The sequence below is a fragment of the Pinus tabuliformis genome, chromosome 5_2 (assembly GCF_031772625.1).
Source record: "Pinus tabuliformis cultivar Carrire ecotype Pingquan chromosome 5_2, CPIR1, whole genome shotgun sequence".
NCBI lineage: Eukaryota > Viridiplantae > Streptophyta > Pinopsida > Pinales > Pinaceae > Pinus > Pinus tabuliformis.
In genome coordinates, this window is record NC_142306.1 from 263007539 (window position 1) to 263026000 (window position 18462).

Below are 18462 nucleotides of genomic sequence, written 5' to 3' on the forward strand. Positions count from 1 at the left end.
CCACTTCTATAAGGAGAATAGGATAGGGTGTGCTGCTTTTAATTTTGAGGTTATATGTTATAAAAAGCTTCTGGATTTTCTCAATATTTCTATAGGATTCTCTAGAGATGTTACAACCCCAAACCTCACATCCATATATGATAATCAGAGTAACTAAAGTTTCAAAAAAGAACTTCTTTCTATCCCACATTACGAGGTTTTCTATTTTACAATTATTTTCAAGACCAAAATAAGCTTTCCATCCCCCATTAGTCCTTTTCTCAATGTTGTAGTTCCAGTTGAGCTTGTGATGAATATCAATTCCTAGGTACTTGTAGGAAGACACTTCCTCAAAGTTACTATTGTCATACATAAAATTAGCGTAAGTGTCATTCTTGGATTTGATAATCATAACTTTCGTTTTTTTAGTGTTAACAATCATACCCATGTTAGAGCAGAAATCCTTAAGAAGTATAAGTTACTTATCAAGATCAGATGGGCACCTTATGAGAAGAACAATATCGTCAGCGTAGAGAAGAAGGATGATGACTATCCTAGCTAAGATCGTGCCAACACATCCTGCTTCCTCTAAACAACCTTCTAGCTTGTCGATGTAAATGCCAAATAGGGTAGGGGAGAGGGGGAAACCTTTAAAAATGAGCATGAAAATCACCAACATTTAAAAAAAAGTATCCACATTTAATAATTTCAAAAATTTAAAGTGTAAAATATAAGCCCTCTCAAAAATAGGGTTGATGTTGCATCAACACTTTTGAAAGCCAACATGAAAATAACTAACATTAAAAAAAAAATGTTCATAATTGATACATAAGAAAATTTAAAGTGCCAAAAATATGCTCCAAAAAAAAGGTGTATTCTGAATAACCAGTTTTCAAAATCAGGTGCTTTTTTTGCTACCACAAAAAAATGAGTAATCAATAATTTTCTCATTCGGTTAGTAACCATGTTTACTCTATTCTTTCGTTGGGTTTGTTCTATTTGTTGTAGTTTTAGACCTATAGAAGATTTGTGGAAATTTCCATTTCTGGTAGAAAATTATTGCACTAGCTTTATCATTAGTACTTGTAGATTGAGATCGATACACTTATGTGCGAAAATTACGTGGAATATTTTTTAGTTTAGTTCGAAAAGGATAAATTATATGTGACATTTCTAAATTTTATAGCAATCGATTCGAGAATAGCGCTGACTATTTTATTTCAATTCAGTTGTGATTATTATAGAAATTATGGTAATTGTTTCGTATTCCTTGACATTTTTTACCATTAGTTTTGTTGATTGTCCATCGTCAATATTGCATTGAAGCCGTTAGGACAGTTAAAAAATCTAGGCTAGATAAGAGTGTATCTAGAAAACGATGAGGATGATTAAAATGTGATTAGGAAATAACGTCAACTACTTTCTTTTAATTTAGTTGTCATTATTATTATTATATAAATTATGATAATTCATTCATATTTAGATACATATTGTGTTAAATTTCTTACTGTCAGTTCTCTTGGTTGTACACTGTCAATATTGCATTGATAACAATGTATCTAGATAACGATGAGGACAATTAAACTATGATTATGAAATAACGTCGGTTACTTTCCTTCAATTCAATTTTCATTATTATTATTATTATATGGCAATTATGGTAATTCATTCATATTTAGATGTGGATTACGTTAAATTTCTTACTGTCACTTCCAGATTAATGATATAAGTAATGTTTATACACACAAGTTTCTCTTTTCGAGGAGAAAAATTCGTGGTCGATTAAATGTTGGATGTTTTCCAAATTAATTATATAAGAAAATGCATTTGGCCACAAGTTTATGTTCGCGAGGAGAAAGAATTTGTGGTTGATTGAACCATTAGATGTTTTCCAAAGTTATGATATATTGAAAAAGAAATTTTCGATTTTCAATTGATTATGGATGGCATCTCCACTATATGTTTGTGCTTTATACGATATTTAGAGATGTCATTTAGACACAATTGAAAATCAAAGGTATGTTCATCTATGCTTTTTTGTCCTTCATAAATCCTCTATTTTGCATAGATCTAGAGCACTATGCAATTGCTTTTCTAGGTATGTACTATAAGGATACTTTGCTGGTAGTGGTGCCCGTTCTCAATGTTGTTTAACTCTATATTTCTTGTTTCCAGGTATAAAAACCACATGTAACTATTTTGTGTAAGGAAAAAACATATGAAGATAAATAAATACAAAATCAAATCATATGTTATACATAATGATTAATGTTACGTGGCTTCTGTTGTTTGAAAATCAGTGTTATGTGGGAGGAAAGTGTGTGGGAGAACTATGCAAAGGCGAAAATGAATGCGGAAGTATGAAACTTTGCCATAGAAAATTGTTCTTTTTATTCCACATACTAGTTCTTTGGGATAAATCATAACTCAAAGGGTCTAAGCTTTATGAAGTTTTTGTGACATAATAATGTTGGGAACGGGTTCCCCCAAGGGTAGTTTTTGGGCTAAAAGCCCATGTTTTGGGATAGTTTTGTAATAAAGTTGTAAATTCTCCACATTTTGTGATCGCGGAGTGTGAAGGTGTCAAGAGTCATAAGGGGTTGCCAACCCTTATTTTCTAAAGTGTAAAGTCGGTTGTAAAGATCCACCCATGGTCTATGGACCATGGGATTGTATAAAAAGGAGCTAAGTAAGTAAGCTCTAAAAATTGAAGTAAGAAAGAAAGTAGTGAAGTGGAGTGGAGAATTCTAATTGTTCTCAAGTTGTAGCCTAGGTAGAGGCTTTGTAGCTGAGTATGTGGAGGCCTAGGGTGGAATTCTGTAACTAAGTGCGGAGACACCTGCAGCTATGTGCGCAGGGTGGATAGAGTCTATATTGAATTGAAAGATATCAATAAAGAGAAGTATTCTACAATTACTATGTATTTAGTTCCTATTAATGCATCTGATTATATTGCATTTTGCATTTAATTTAAAAAAATTATTTGATGTGTGAATACAAGTGATTGTATCGGTTAATTGGACACAAGTAAAGATATCAGTTTACGTGGCGCTAACTGTGATTGATTAGTAAGATAAGTAAAACACTTGAGATAATTTTGGGAACCTATACAATACATTGTCATAGCTGTGTGAAAGTACCTGGACCACCGGTTAGGGATGCGTGAAGGTCAATCATACACCTCCACAGAGGTACTGAAGGGCCGAATAAATGGTAGACTGACAGAACCCTAAGGCTTAGTGACCTGTATGAAAGGGAAGAGGGAATAAACCGACATCATGACCATCTCAGGATGTAGAAAATTGGTTCTAGCATCCCCCCAAACTCCTTCAAGTGATACTTCAGCTTGCGCTCTACGCGCTGATGCCGAAAGGGCCAGTAGTGTAGGGATTTGTTTGGCTGACAAACATTGAACTTGGGTCATGGCCCACAAAGCCAACAAATGGTTCCACTACTGGTACCGAAATTTGCATGAGAGATGTGTGCTGTCGTATCATTGGAATCCAACTAAGAAAGAGATCGAGGACTATTTGGATAGAAAGATCCATGAATTTGTGACGCAGGAGAGAAAAAACCCATGGTTGACAAAGCAACAGTGGTTAGACAGGTACCTATATATAGAAATCCATGAGATCTTTTTTTGTTCCCTTCCAGTTGAGCTATATGAGTGGATAGCGAAGTTAGTAGATAGCCAAGGAAGGTGGAGGCTTGACGGTCGTATTGTTTGGACCCGAGAATTACTACAAAGACTAGAACCCTTTGAGGATAATATCACCCACTCTTTCGATCATTGGCTCGATCGTATCATGGGGGGTTTGTGATAGAATTCGTGATCAATACCTCAGTTAGTTACAATGAGGTGGAGCGGCGCTTTTTAAAAGGTCTGTGAGGTAAGTACTTGAAGTCTCTAAACACTTTGATTAAGATGTTATTGTGCAAAAAATAGGTTATGCAGCTACCTTGATGTTCAGAGCTACGCAAAGTGGAAAGACTTAGAGGAATGAAGAAAGAAAGGGTCCTGAATATAGCCCACTGATTTCACCTCCCTTGAGTGATGAAGAGGGAGTAGCGTAGGCTTCCCGTAAAGTGTAGTTTAGTTGATAAAATGAGGGTTCCCGTGACTACCACATCGACCCACACCATCTCCACCTTCACCACCACCACCACCTCCACCCCTATTTAACATGGCGAATTCAGTGAAGTTGCCTTTGTTTAAGGGCTTGGGAAATGATTACCCGGACTAGTTTTAGTTCATTGTAAAAGATGTATAGCAAGCTCAGGGCGTCACACACGATCACATGAAGAAAGAAACATTGGTTAGTTCTTTACAGGATCATGCGCTAAATTGGTACATCAAGTATTCTATTGATAACCCAAATGTTGGGTTGGCAGAAATCTAGACCATCCTGAAACCAGGTGAGACACCTTGCGAATTAGATTAGAGATTGAAGTGTAAAATCTGTGAAGCTAATATGAAATTAACATATGGATAGCACCGCGAGTGGTTCATGGCTTCGCTCTTGCCTCAACTAAGGGTTGCACTATCAGAAAAGAATATTACAACTCAGGAAAAGGCCTTGGAGATTTCAATAAGACAACACGAAACATCGATGCAAGATCTGAATATAGGGGTTCAGTAGACCCATGTGTAGTTGCAAAATCTTTGCCTCGAAATGCAAAGTTTGAAGTAGGATGGAACAATTTGACCAGAGACGCGTGAAGAGATATGTTGCCCAAAATGTAAAGGTTAGGGGCATGATAAATACCACTGCCTGGTCTTCGTAAACTATATTACAGGAGGAAGACCGATGCCTATGAGGCCAAAAGCCCAAGCAGGACCGAGTGCGGGACCTGCGTCGTGGTGCGCTATATGTTAGGTGGTAGGGAAACATTCGACTGACAATTGTCATTTGCTACAGAAGTTTGTACAAACATCACAAAAACTCTTCTGCAACTTCTGCAGGTCGGTAGGGCATGATGAGCGCAACTGTTGAAGTTATGAATTGATGATGGACATAACACCCACCTATAGAGTTAAGGTAGAAACGCGGCCTCCTGACCAAAGCGCTGAGATGGCGCAAACATGCTTTTAAGGGGCACAGATGAGGACAAGGTGGAGGAGGACCTAACAGAGGTCAGGGACAACTAATCTGTTACAATTGTGGAGGACCAGGACACTAAGCCCCTGAATGCACTAACCCAATGTGTCTGTTGTGCAAATATTGTACTCAACTTGATCATGAGATGGAGGACTGTCCTACACTAACAGCGAGGATACATGACAAAGAGGTGCTACCACTGCAATCGACTCAGAACCTATAGATGATGAGAGTTGAGCCTCGCGAAGAGGATCCAAATGTGAATATAGAGCTCCAAAGTGGAATTACAACGGGTGACAATAAGGGGAAAGAACCTGAAGAGAGTGCATGGGTTCGCAAAGCTCTGGTGAAGGATGTTGAATTTCATTTGGAGCATGCACACGAAATGTTCATGGAAGAAAATAAGAGCTTCGCTGAGGCCTCTACCTCAGGGAGCTGGGATAAGTTTGTTCATGAAATGGAACCTTTTATGGTTACAACCTTTCTAGAGACCTACATGAAGCTACTGCATGATAGAAAGGTTGTGAAGGGGTTACATGAACTTATAAACAGATGTGCTGGAAACACTCTGGGTGAACCATGTGTGGTACGGAAGATTGGTAAGCATAAAGAAAGGATAGGATGTGAGATGAGACTGACCGCGCAGATAGGAGAACATGAAATGGATCAAGTTATTCTGGATTTGGGGTGAGACGTGAACGTTTTTCCAAAACAGACTTGGGAGCGGATGGGGAGACCCGTGCTGCAGTGGTCATCGATTCATTTAAGGATGGAAAATTAGCATAAGATAATCCCCATGGGACAACTTCAAGGAGTAACTGTAGATATTGAAGGTGCAAGTGCATTGGATGATTTTGAAGTAATAGAAATTGTGGATGATAGCAACCCCTACCTTGCGCTCCTTGTCATTGATTGGGCTACTCACATGAATGGGGTAATCAAACCTAAAGAAGCAAAAGATGATATTTGCAAAGAAATTACTTCACGTAATAGTAACCCTAGATCCTACTGAAGAATCACACTATATTGAGCCAGTCCACGATTACAATAGCGATGATGACTTGAACTACATATATAAGATAACAGTGCAAGACCATGTTTGGGTGAATCTGACAGCAAATGGATGAATTACATGGGATCGTGAGAGTTCCTGCAAATCAGACTCGAACAATGAATTACAACATTTGTGGAATTGGCTACATGAAGTAACCACATTGAGTTGTAACATGATGACCTAGTCTCTACGCTGTGTGTCATCAGAGGTAAGAAATCTACTCACTTATGGTGGCTTGAATGATGTTCATGTGTTTTTGGATGAATTTGAGAAGGAAGTATCAGAGAAGCAGCACTTCCAGGATTTGGACTAGGCATTGCGCGGTACACCCGCAAGATGGTGGGGTACGTACAGGGGTAGTTTTCATGATTGGTGTGAGTGTAGGAGGATGATGATAACATGCTTTGGGAAGCCAAAGATATGAGTGATAGAAAAGTATGGCAAGAAGGATGATCGACCACTTGGCCAAATGGGCTAAGGCCTATGAAGTGAAGCCCCAATCTGAATAGGTGCACTTTTTCTGTCACACCCTGGATGTCATACCAATGAACTGGTACTTGGAGACAGAGCTCCGCCATGGCACATGTGAAAGGGATATTCCACATAAAGGATTCATAATGAAATTTAGCTTCAAATACAAGATTGACTGTATTAACAAAGTGCTACAAGAAGTTAAAGCAGTGATCTTTAGGATACCGCAGGATCCTTTGGATCTAATTCAACTCGATTTGATTACTCAGCTGAGCCACACGGTGGAATGCTATAACGTGACTGCTGAAGAAGAAGACAAGGACCCATGAGAGATTAATATCCTTGAAACCGAGGGTCACCGCGAGGTCAAGGGACCACAGATCAAGAATCCTGATATAACTGCGCCACTGAAAATGAAAAAGGTAAATATTGGTATGGAGGCGGAGCCGAAATTCATGAAGATTGGAGATTACTGGGATGGCACGATGGTAGATAAGGTCACTGAATTTCTTCACGAATACTAGGATTTCTTCCCTACCAAGTTTACAGATTTAAAATGGATAATAAGGGACCTAGGCATTATGAAGGCTACGTTAAAACTTGACATGAAGCTGGTTAAGCAAAGACCTTACCATCTCAATGATCCATGTGGATATTGGTGGCCACTCACCAATTCCACTTGGAACCCCACCATTTCTTCTTTCAGTTTTTCAGTTTCCTTAATTGTAGCACACTTTACTATTTTTAGCAGTTTTTTGGGTCTTAAACTTTCGGAGCCATTTTGAGGCCCTAAACGACGTTTTTTGGGAAATCTACCACCAGTGATTTTTTGTCTAAAATTGTCTCTTTCATCATAGTCCTCAGAGAGATCTTCCCAACAGGTTATCATGCACGTCAAATCGAGATAATATGACCAATCATGACCTCAAGAAGTTGGCTGTCGAACTCACCCCAACGGGGCCCATAAAATCTTGGTGTTACATCTCCTATGGATAGGGTTTTGGTTGTTTAGGGTTTGCTCTTATTGTTCAATAATAAAAAGGTCCTTGAGCCTCATTGTAAGGCAGTTCAGAAGCATTTAGCTGCCACATCTCTTCTCAGAGATAAGCGACCATTGTCCGAGCTAGTTTATTTCCATTTGTGTTTGTAAGAATATTTTAGTATTCTCCATTAATGAAATGAAGTATTATTTATGATGTATCTCTATATTTGTGTTTATTTATATACTTTATTGTATTCTTGTTTAAATCGATATCACTCAATCTGAAGTGTAAGGAGAAGGCCCGTTTAGAGTTAAATAAGATGCTTGTGGTAGGCATCATTGAGCCTGTAGAAGAATCTGATTGGATAAGCTCAATGGTGGTAGAGGAAAATAAGTAGAAGAATGAAATAAGGATATGCGTATATCTCAAGAAATTGAATGATGCTTGCATGTATGATCCTTTCCTGACTCTGTTCACTAATGAGGTATTGGATAATGTAGGTGGCCATGAAGCGTACTCCTTCACTGATGGGTTTTCTGTGTACCATCATATCAAAATCGTGCCTAAAGATAGAAGCAAGATGACCCTCGCGACTAAATGGGGATGTTTTAGTACACTGTAACGTCTTTCAGATTAAAGAATGCACTTACGATTTTTTCATGCGTAGTCATTGTTGTATTCAAACACTTTATCCATAAGTTTCTGGAGGTGTACTTTGATGACCAGATTGTGTTTGGGTTGGTAAAATGCCATGTGGCCAGTTTGCGCTTAATGATAGATACTTTTTGAAAGTATGAGATTGCGATCAATTTGAATAAGTGTTTGTTTTCTGTTCCTTTTCGAACTCTTCTCGGTCATGTGGTTTGTAGACAGGGATTGATGGTAGATCCTGCGAAGATCGCAGTGATACTTAACTTGGAGGTGCCAAGGAGTGTGAAACAACTGCGTGCAACCTTGGGACATACTGGGTACTATAGGAAGTTTATCAAGGGATATGCCCAGATCACCGTGCCTATGGAGAAGTTGTTGAAAATGGATGTCACATTCGGTTGGAACGAGGATTGTTAGAAGAGCTTGGATGTGCTGAAAGGAAAAATGGTCACCGCACCAATTTTAGTCTTCATGGATTGGGGGAAGTAGTTTCATGTACATGTAGATGCGTCATGTATAACACTAGGAGCAGTACTTACATAGGTCGACAGAGGAGACTTGGACCATTCTATAGCGTTTGCAAGTAGGAGGTTATCCAAGGCTGAGAAGAACTATTCCACCACTGAGCGTGAAGGATTAGCCATGGTATACGTGCTCTAGAAGATTAGACATTATTTGTTGGGTGGACATTTTAAAATGTATACAAATCATTCTGCGTTGAAATACCTAGTCAATAAGCCTGTGTTGGGGGGGAGAATCTGTAGGTGGTTATTATTGTTCCAGGAGTATGATTATGAAGTTATTGTGAAGCTTAGATGACTGAACGTAGGACCAAACCATCTGTCGTGCATCAAAATGGGGGAAGAGCCCACTAATTTGAAGGAGGGACTGCTTGACGTGCAACTCTTTGCAGTGCACATCGCGGATGGTCACTTTGAAGACATCATACACTTCATAACGACAGGAACTGCCCTAGAAGGCTACACCATCCGTCAGATCAAGGAGTTAGTGGTGTGAGTGGCAGACTTTTCTGTCATTGCCGAATATATGTATAAAATGGGGTTTGCTAAAGTATTGCAATGATATGTACAAGAGTTTCAAAGAAGCAATATCCTTGCGGATGCTCATGGGGGTGCTGCAAGAGGCCATTATGTAGCAAAAGTGATTGTGCAGAAGATTCTACGTGCAGGTTTGTGGTGGCCAACCCTCCATCAGGATTCCAAAACCTGTTGCAGGGCGTGTGACATGTGTCAAAGAATTGGAAAGCCATCACAGAGAGATGAGCTACCCCTGGACCTACAGATGACATTACAAACTTTTGAGAAATGGGCCATAGATTTTGTGGGATCCATTGAGCTCCGAGGAAAGAAGACGGGAGTGCGGTACATTATCACTGTGATTGAGTGTTACACTAAAATTTGTCACCATGATTATTTGCAGTCAGTATGGCTCCATCAATTACCATACTGTCCTCCTTGGCAAGTCTTATACCTCTGGTCCTCATGTCAAACTCCAAAAAAGAGAGAAAGCCTTTAAAAAATCAATATAACTCTGGTTCCGCACTTTCTCTTACTCTTACCTGCGGGCCCGCACCTCAAGTACATAATACCTGCATACTTGTACGCTCTGTCTGTAAAGGGGTGGGTGCGTACCCCTGTAAAAGTCAAAAGGCGCAAGTTTTACTTCAAAAAACTTACTTACGGTCGATTCTAGAGCATTCTAGAAGATGGTTTGAGATGGATTGAGCACCTGCAGATGGTTCATGCATCCCAATAAAAGAGGAACTTATCCCATGAAGAGGGGAGCTATCCCTTTGAAAGAGGGGCTTATCCCATTGATGGTGGACCTGTTTAACTTCCTCCAAAGCATTATAAATACAGGCATTGGGCCAGAGGCAAGGGAGGTTGAAAGCTAAACATTCCTAAGGGTAGATGCTACTAAAATTAGGACTCCCTTATAGAGCTTGAGAGGAGAGATCACATTCCTTTCTTAGCTTCATTTGGAAGTGGGTGAGCTGATCAAAGTAGAGGAGAACTCTTGCTGGACCCTGGGAGGGACGTGCACAACACCAAGGCGTTGGTTGTAAGGTTTCTTTTGTTTCTAATTAATACAATTAAGTTCATTTTTCTCAACAAGTTGTTATATATAATTTGTTTCATAAACTCCTTGGTCTTTATGATGAATATGTTTTATTATATGAGTTATTCAGGTGCTATGTAATCGTTTGCTTGTTTTTGTATGCAGGCTTCAAGGAGAGGAGCTCATCTAGATCGAAGAGACTTGGCCACTACAAACAGCGTTGGACTAAAGGTAAGCCTTAAACACCTGGTTGCTTTTATTTTAAATGCATATTTAGGGAAAGATAGTGCTTGATTGTTTTGTTTGTCACTAGAAAAGCCTTAGTTTCTAGGGAGGTCGGTTTTGTCTGCAAAATTGACTCTTTCCACATGACATTGAGTATTTGACTCGATGGGCAGAGGCACAACCTGTGAATGACTACACAGGAATGACCACTGCAAAGTTTCTCTTTGAGTATGTACTGATGCAATTTGGGTGTCCATAGCTTTTGATGAGTGATCATGGTATGCACTTTCTAAATGAAACAATCAACACGCTGATGGAGGAATTTCAGGTATATCACCAAAAAACCATGCCTTATCACCCACAAGCTGATGGGACGATGGAAGCATCCAATAAGGTACTCGAGAACACGCTGACCAAGGTTTGCAACAATCAGTGAAGTGATTGGGACGTGCACATACCTACCGTACTATGGGCCTATCAAACAACATGCAAAACAGTGACTCGACAGACACCCTTTAGGCTTATATATGCTTTTTAAGAAATGATTCCCATGTAATACATTATGCCTAGTATTCGCATAGCGACACTCATGGCTATCACAAATCGTGGAGCCTCGGAAGAGAGGCTCACGTAGCTTGCTGATCTTGAGGAAGAAAGATTTTTGCCTGGATTTCACCAACAAGTCCAAAAGCAATGCGAAAAAGCATGTCATGATCAGCACATTAAGTTGCGCACCTTTAAGGTAAATGATATGGTTTTGTTATATGACAACAAGTTTGATAAATTTCCAGGGAAATTCAGAATGCAGTGGCTAGGGCCCTATGTCATTAAGGAGATTATCAATCGTGGAGAAGCTCAGTTGGTTAAATGGAATGGAGATCCCATTCTAGAAAAGGTGAATAGGAGCTAATTGAATCCATACATTGGTGATCTGGCCAGGTGACTATATTAAGATAGCATAGTTTTAGTACTCCAGGCAGCTGAAAGGAGGCACGAGACTATAAACTACACTTCCCGGTTTGGGAAACTACACGATTGGAGGATTCTGTAGAACACGGAGATGTCACAGGGTTCGCAACAACATGGAGAGAGTTGCACTACAGGGGGAGAAATCGCTCAGGACAGACGGAAAGTGACCATTAAAGTCATTTTTCATGATTTTACAAAGAGAATGTGGCCAAATGGAGTGGGCCGCTGTCATTTCAAACAAAATTTATGGGTAAGATCCTTGGAAATCTACCACCAATCTGGCACTAATGAACTGAATTTGGGTAGAACAGTCGGATTTGAATTCAAATAGCCTATAAATTACAAGTGGAGGCTCAACGAAAAGCACTTGGCATTTTGAACATTAATTTGGTGAGCTCTCAGACGTGCATGACCCACGCATTCTTTGAAGAATTGCTTGACTGCCTAGTGTTTGATCTATTTCCAGAGTCCAACCGCAATTTCATTCGTGATTTTATCCGAGGATACGAATCTATGGATGCCGAAGCAATGAAAACCAAGGGGGTTGTGCCGAAGGTTATTATGGAGGCAGAAGGAGCTACTCCAGAGGTTGTAGAGGTACTAACTAAGGTACCCAAGTCACCATGGATGCCTAGACTGAAGCTTATCCCGACCAAAGAATGTGCAAAGGATAAGAAGGGCAAGAAGGCTATGATACTTGTGTGCACATCACCTACAATAAACCAACAAAAGGATAAGCCCACCACATAGGAAAATGGAAAAACTATTAACTTGGAGTCAGAGGAGGAAGAGATTTAGGACATCTCGATGGATGATGAGGATTCGGGGTTGGAAGTGGAGGAATTTGAAATCGAGGATTTTAACCTATTACTAAGTTGCCTGAATACATCCCTCCATGTAAGGGAAAGACAAAGGTGCCAAAGGACATTAATGAAAGCAAGGTTGCCTTGCACATATCTCTATTGCTGGGTGAGATTATCTTTGAAGGACCGTGCTTGGGGCAAGTTCCGCTATTGAAACTAGAAGATTGGGACTTATCTGACACTGAGAAGTTCCCTCACTTGGTGACAAAACAACTAATGTACAGTGTTGTTCACATAAACACTGGGATGTCTGCGTTGGAACCGAAGAAGTGGCTTAAGGGTGTAGACAGGGCAGGTCTTCTCAACTTGCTATAGTTGCCGCACTATAATCGCACACCCATTACAATATTGGTCATCAAGCAGCTACTATGTTTGGTGCACGATAGGTGTTTGTGGATGGACAAGCCAATACGCGTCACCGATAAGTTGATCCATAGGATCACACGGCTGCCCTATATAGGGGAAAATCCAGCCGTGATGTTTGGCGGCAAAGCTGGCGAACAAGCCCTCACAGAGGTGATTAAGGAAAAATTAAAGCTCATGAATAAGCCATGACGCTATGTCATCTCGAGTATTTGCGATCCTAGGGTCAAGGCAGCCACACAGATTTTGGTAGGAAAAGTTATGAGGAAGTGTCATGCAGATGAAGTGCCAACACCAGTCATCGCTCTAGTGGCCCAATGCACCGAGGGAGTCCAGTTTAATTGGGCGCGCTATCTCTGCGGTGAGTTCCTTAAGAACTACTGCAAGGCATAATATCTTAGCAAAACATTCCACTCTACATGGCTCTTGCTATCCATTGTGCTGGTATCTTAGGAGATGTCGGAAGACAGTCAATTCCCCTTGGTCACACCGGACCTGCCAGAAGCAGTGAAGTATGCTTCGTTGTGGGTGACCAAGGATGCTCAATGCATCAAGGATAGCAATATCTTATAGATCTTTATGGAAATGAATATACGCATCGCTATCAATCACAAACCATGATTGCCACCTACTGTGTTTTCCAAACTACAAGAGTACGTGGAGTTCAAGGTAAACTTTCAGTGCGTCGCAATCAGGGCATGGAAGGACCCTTAGCAGATGTGGCATGACTTTCCTTACTTGGCAACGGATGACACGATTGATGCAGTTCTTGATCATTGGCTGATAGAGTGGCACACTGCCTCAAACTCAGTGGTGGGCTCGAGCAAGTCTGCCACACAGCACAAAAAGGAGGAGGCCAAGCTAGAGATGGCACAACTAGCTGAGAAGAGGAAGAAAGAGGCCACTGAGAAGGCCTAGGCAAAGCATGATGTTGCATATTAGGCAGAAAATAAAACAGGCAGAATAGAGCGTGGCTCTGATAAAGGTGCGAGGTTGCCTTCACCCAAAACAGAGGAAGAAACGGATGAGAAAATAGAGTAGCATGGAATGGACCCACAAACAGTGTCGTACCATATCAAATATCAAAGAGAACAAGAAAAAGTGGGGCCACGGAAGAAACCCAAGGCCAGTAAGACGTTGCTAGACCCAATCACCCTAAAAGAGGGAGATTTGAATCACATTGGAGATAAAATGTGAGATGTCACTTCGGAGGTACTGCAGTAGTTTAAGGAGCAACACCAACAACTATTGGGGGCCATACAGATGATTCTACATGAGCTACAAATCCGCACATCACAGGCTAGCATGGTGTCCACCAGCCTTGCCATCGGTACTTTAGAAGCCATGGAGATGCTATGCGCGGAGGACTCCCAAGCAATAGTGATGTCCGATAAAGCACTGACCACAGAAAATGAAGCTAATAGGCCCACTGTCTGTACCCTCAAGGAAGTAGGGCTGAGCTTGGAAGTGCTTCCTAGTGAGGCGCTCCACCTACTACAGGATGGAGTGATTGCAGAGCTGAGGGCCCATGAACAGCACGCTGTGTAGGTGATTAGTGAACAATAGATCAGTAATGTGTAGCTGGCCCTACAACAAGACTCTGCCATCACCACCATGACTGATGTAACCGACCAAAACAAGTGCATAGTTCAGGTCGTGGAGGAAGAATACCAAATGGTCCCAGAGTTAGCCATTCCTGAGGGAGAACTGGTAGAGGTGCACGTTCGCAAGCTTGCTATATCAGTGTGTGATGCTCGCATAGAGTTGGCTAAGGTTCAACTGGAGTTAAAACTACAAATTTCAGATTTACAATTAAAGGCCCAACCTTCAACTCCACAAGAAGTAAAGGAGCAGTGTGCAACCGCTGTCACAGAGGTGATAATGATGGTAGAAAGTGCAGTAGTAAACTGCACACGACTATTTGAATAGTTGTTTGAGGTCCTAATGAGTCTACAGCAGGTTCCTAATGTATAGTGGCTAGAGACAGAGATGCGAGAACTGCAGTAGCACTATGACGAAGTAAAATGTACAACGTGCACCATCACTCTTACACATAGACTGGAAAAGCTACAAGAGACTAGAACATTAAAGGGACACGTAGATGCGGCAAAACACAAAGAGAGTATGCTAAAGATGTGCTTGTAGCCTTGGTTGGATGAAGATTATTTAGTCACAGACTCCATTAAAGGAAAGCTTGCTAATCTGCAAGCAAATTAGTAGAAGCTTTAGGTTGAGAGTTCAGGACTAGTGACAGAGCATTTAGTTGAAGAAGTGAAGCAAGTGACCGCATAGTTCACCGCTAAGGTTGCCATCATACAGGTCGAGCTAGGAGGCCTTCACACTAAGATCTCCACGCTCGTAGAGTGACTCAGGGGTGAGTCACCAAGTTTGTGTTGGGGGCCTATAGCGAACGGGTTCCCCCAAGGGAAGTTTTGGGGCTAAAAGGCCATGTTTTGGGACAATTTTGTAATAAAGTTTTAAATTCTCCGCATTTTGTGGTCGTGGAATACGAAGGTGTCAAGAGTCATAAAGGGTCATTCGCCCTTATTTTGTAAAAAATAGAGCTAAGTAAGTAAGCTTTAAAAAGTGAAGTAAGAAAGAAAGTAGCGAAGTGGAGTGGAGAAGGCTAAGTTTTCTTGGGTCTTAGCGTAGGTAGAAGCTCTACAGCTGAGTGCGCAGAGGCCTAGGGTGGAAGTCCACAGTTGAGTGTGCGGACCCCTGCAGCAGTGTGCGCAAGGCAGATAGAGTTTGTATTAAAATGAAAGATATCAATAAGGAGAAGTATTATGTAATTACTCTGTATTTAGTTCTTGTTAATGCATATGATTATTTTTCATTTTGGGTTTAATTTACAATGTTTATTTGATGTGCTAATATAAGTGATTGTATCGATTAATTGAACGCAAGTAAGGATAATAGTTTGTGTGACACTAACTGTGATTGATTAGTAAGATAAGTAAAATACTTGACATAATTTGGGAACCTATACAATACATTATCATAGCTAGTGAAAGTACCTAGACCACAAGTTAGGGTTGTGTGAAGGTCAAGCATACACCTTCGTGAAGGTACTGAAGGGAGGAATAAAGGGTAGATTGACAGAACCCTAAGGCTTAGAAAACTGCACAAAAGTAGGGGAAGAGGGAATAAACTGACATCACGACCATCTCAAGGTGTGGAAACTTGGTTCCAACATCCCCCCATATTGCTTCGGGTGAGACATCAGTCTACGCTCCATAGGCTGATGATGAAAGGGCTAGTGTTGTATGGATTTGTCTGGCTAATTAATGCTGAACCTCGGTCAGGGCCCACAAAGACAAATAATAATAATAATAATACTAATAATAATAATAATATTAATATTAAAAAGTAACTTGTCACTAAATTCTTCTCATTATCCTAAGAATCATAAATTAAATATTCTAGCTTTTATAAAGCTCTTGTGGTGTAATATTAATGCGTAACATGTTGGTAGTTGCACTGGCTAGTTGTTGATCATTGTTATTTTTTTATTTTTTTTGCTGGGGGGATGCTTGTTAAATATGAATATTGGTATATTTCATATTTATTTGTGAGGGAGGGCTTGTTATGAATGGTTTTATTTTAGTTGTCAAAATCGAAACTTTGTTATGAGAATTGTGCATTTTGGTTGTTAGCATAAGAAGTGTACACAAATCTATTTTCAAAAATAAATATAGATTTTACGATATCTATATTAGGTACATTGTGGTTTATTTGTTTTGTGACTCTATATCTCATCCATAGACAAGAGTTTTACATGAAATTGGTTGTATCTATATTGTTTTACTTGTTTTCTTGTAAATTATTTATGTTGTCCTTGCGGTTGAGCAATAGTTATTGAAATTATTATTATTACTATTGTCATTTTTGGAGACATAATTACTAAAGCATCAGTGGAAAGGTATATTTGAAATGTGATTTCTAAAATCATCAATGGAGAAGCATTTGTTCACTATACAAAGCAATGGTACATATGCAATACTAAGACATTATAATCTATTTCGTTTGAATAATTTTTCATATGATGTGGGAGATTGCCCATTCGATAATATGTGAACTCTATTACTTAGTAAAATATTAGCAATAAAATATTTTAATTCCAATGTATTTATCAAATAATCATACGATTGACCGAAATGCCTTATTGAATACAAAGATAGCTTCCACTCTGCGAAAAGCTTTATGCAAAAAAACTCTTTCTTGTGCACATCCCATAAACAATGCTTATGTGTAATGATATTCCTTTTACTTAAATAACATTAGTATACATTATTTATAGTTGAAATATTATTAATGACATGTGCATAAATAATGTTATTATCCGCACAATGGAGACCTCAAAGCTTCTTTTGTACAATGAACATTTTCCTCACTTCTACATGTCCTATAAAAAAACGTTTTTCAATAAAATATGGTCACACAATTTTTAATTACTCAACTATTGATATGCATTATCTATAACTAAATTATTAGCAATAAAATAATTTAGTGCAAAGTGCATGTATCGACACAAAAAGAACTTTCACACAATTGCATAAACAAACAAATATTCAAAAATTTATTTACAATTTAAATATCATAAATAATAAAAACATAAACATTGTTATTACCCATGTAATGAAAACTTGAATGCTTCTTCCACACAATGAACATCCTCCGCACTTATGCATGCCCTATAAACAAAGATTATTCTCAATGTTATTTTTTTTTATTGACAAATGTTTTCAGTAATAGATTTCACAATTGCAATAGTCAGACCCTATTTTTCATTTGAAAAAGTAATATTTAGTGAGTATATATACAGAATTGAAAAATTAAATTTTTCAATTTAGCAGTGTGGAGAACATTATTTATTTAGAAGGTGTTTTTGGCTATGAAATGTATATGGTTAGGAGAAAAATAAAATAAGTTATTTGCAATTATATCATTCATTTACTTGGTGTTGTCAATGAGAACTTCCATTGGTCGATTTCATATGAGCATTATACTAAAATTCCAATGGAAGAGAAGAACAATAACAATATTTGGACTACTGGATTAGTGAATGTTGCATGTGTGCCAATAATTTTTGTATTTCAAAGAAATTGTTTATTTGTGCGTGAAAAAAATGATTAAAAAACAAGAACAATTAAGTTGCAAACAAACAGAATAACTTTGAATGCGAATACATTTGGACTAATATTCAAGTTAGCAGAGGCTAATATTCACTTACCATTATCCAAAGAAAATAGTTTTACGATCTCATAAGTAGGTGAATCTAATTTTATTAATGATTTCTTATTTTCGAGTCACCAAATTCCTTGCAATATCTCTATTCTAGAAATATTTTTGTTTAAACAATTGTTTAGATACTTTTGTTGGATTTGTGCACATGTCATGGGCCAAGAAACTACAACAAGAGTTCAAAAATGCATTGTCTATATGTTTTATCAGACATATAAATGATTGTGTATTCCACTGAGCTAATATCATTTCTATTGAATTATATTTTTAGTTAACCAATTTATCCAAGGCTAAAAGATTCTTCATGATGAGGTATCTCATAATAACATTGATTTCAAGTGATAACTTTAGAAGTTTTGCATATAATCCTAAATTCAATGTGAATCAAGAACCAATGCAATTTTGATATCCTATACTATGGAAGAATAACATTTCTTTAAAGTTTTATCTAATTCAAGATGTTTTTGTGTGGCAAATCAACT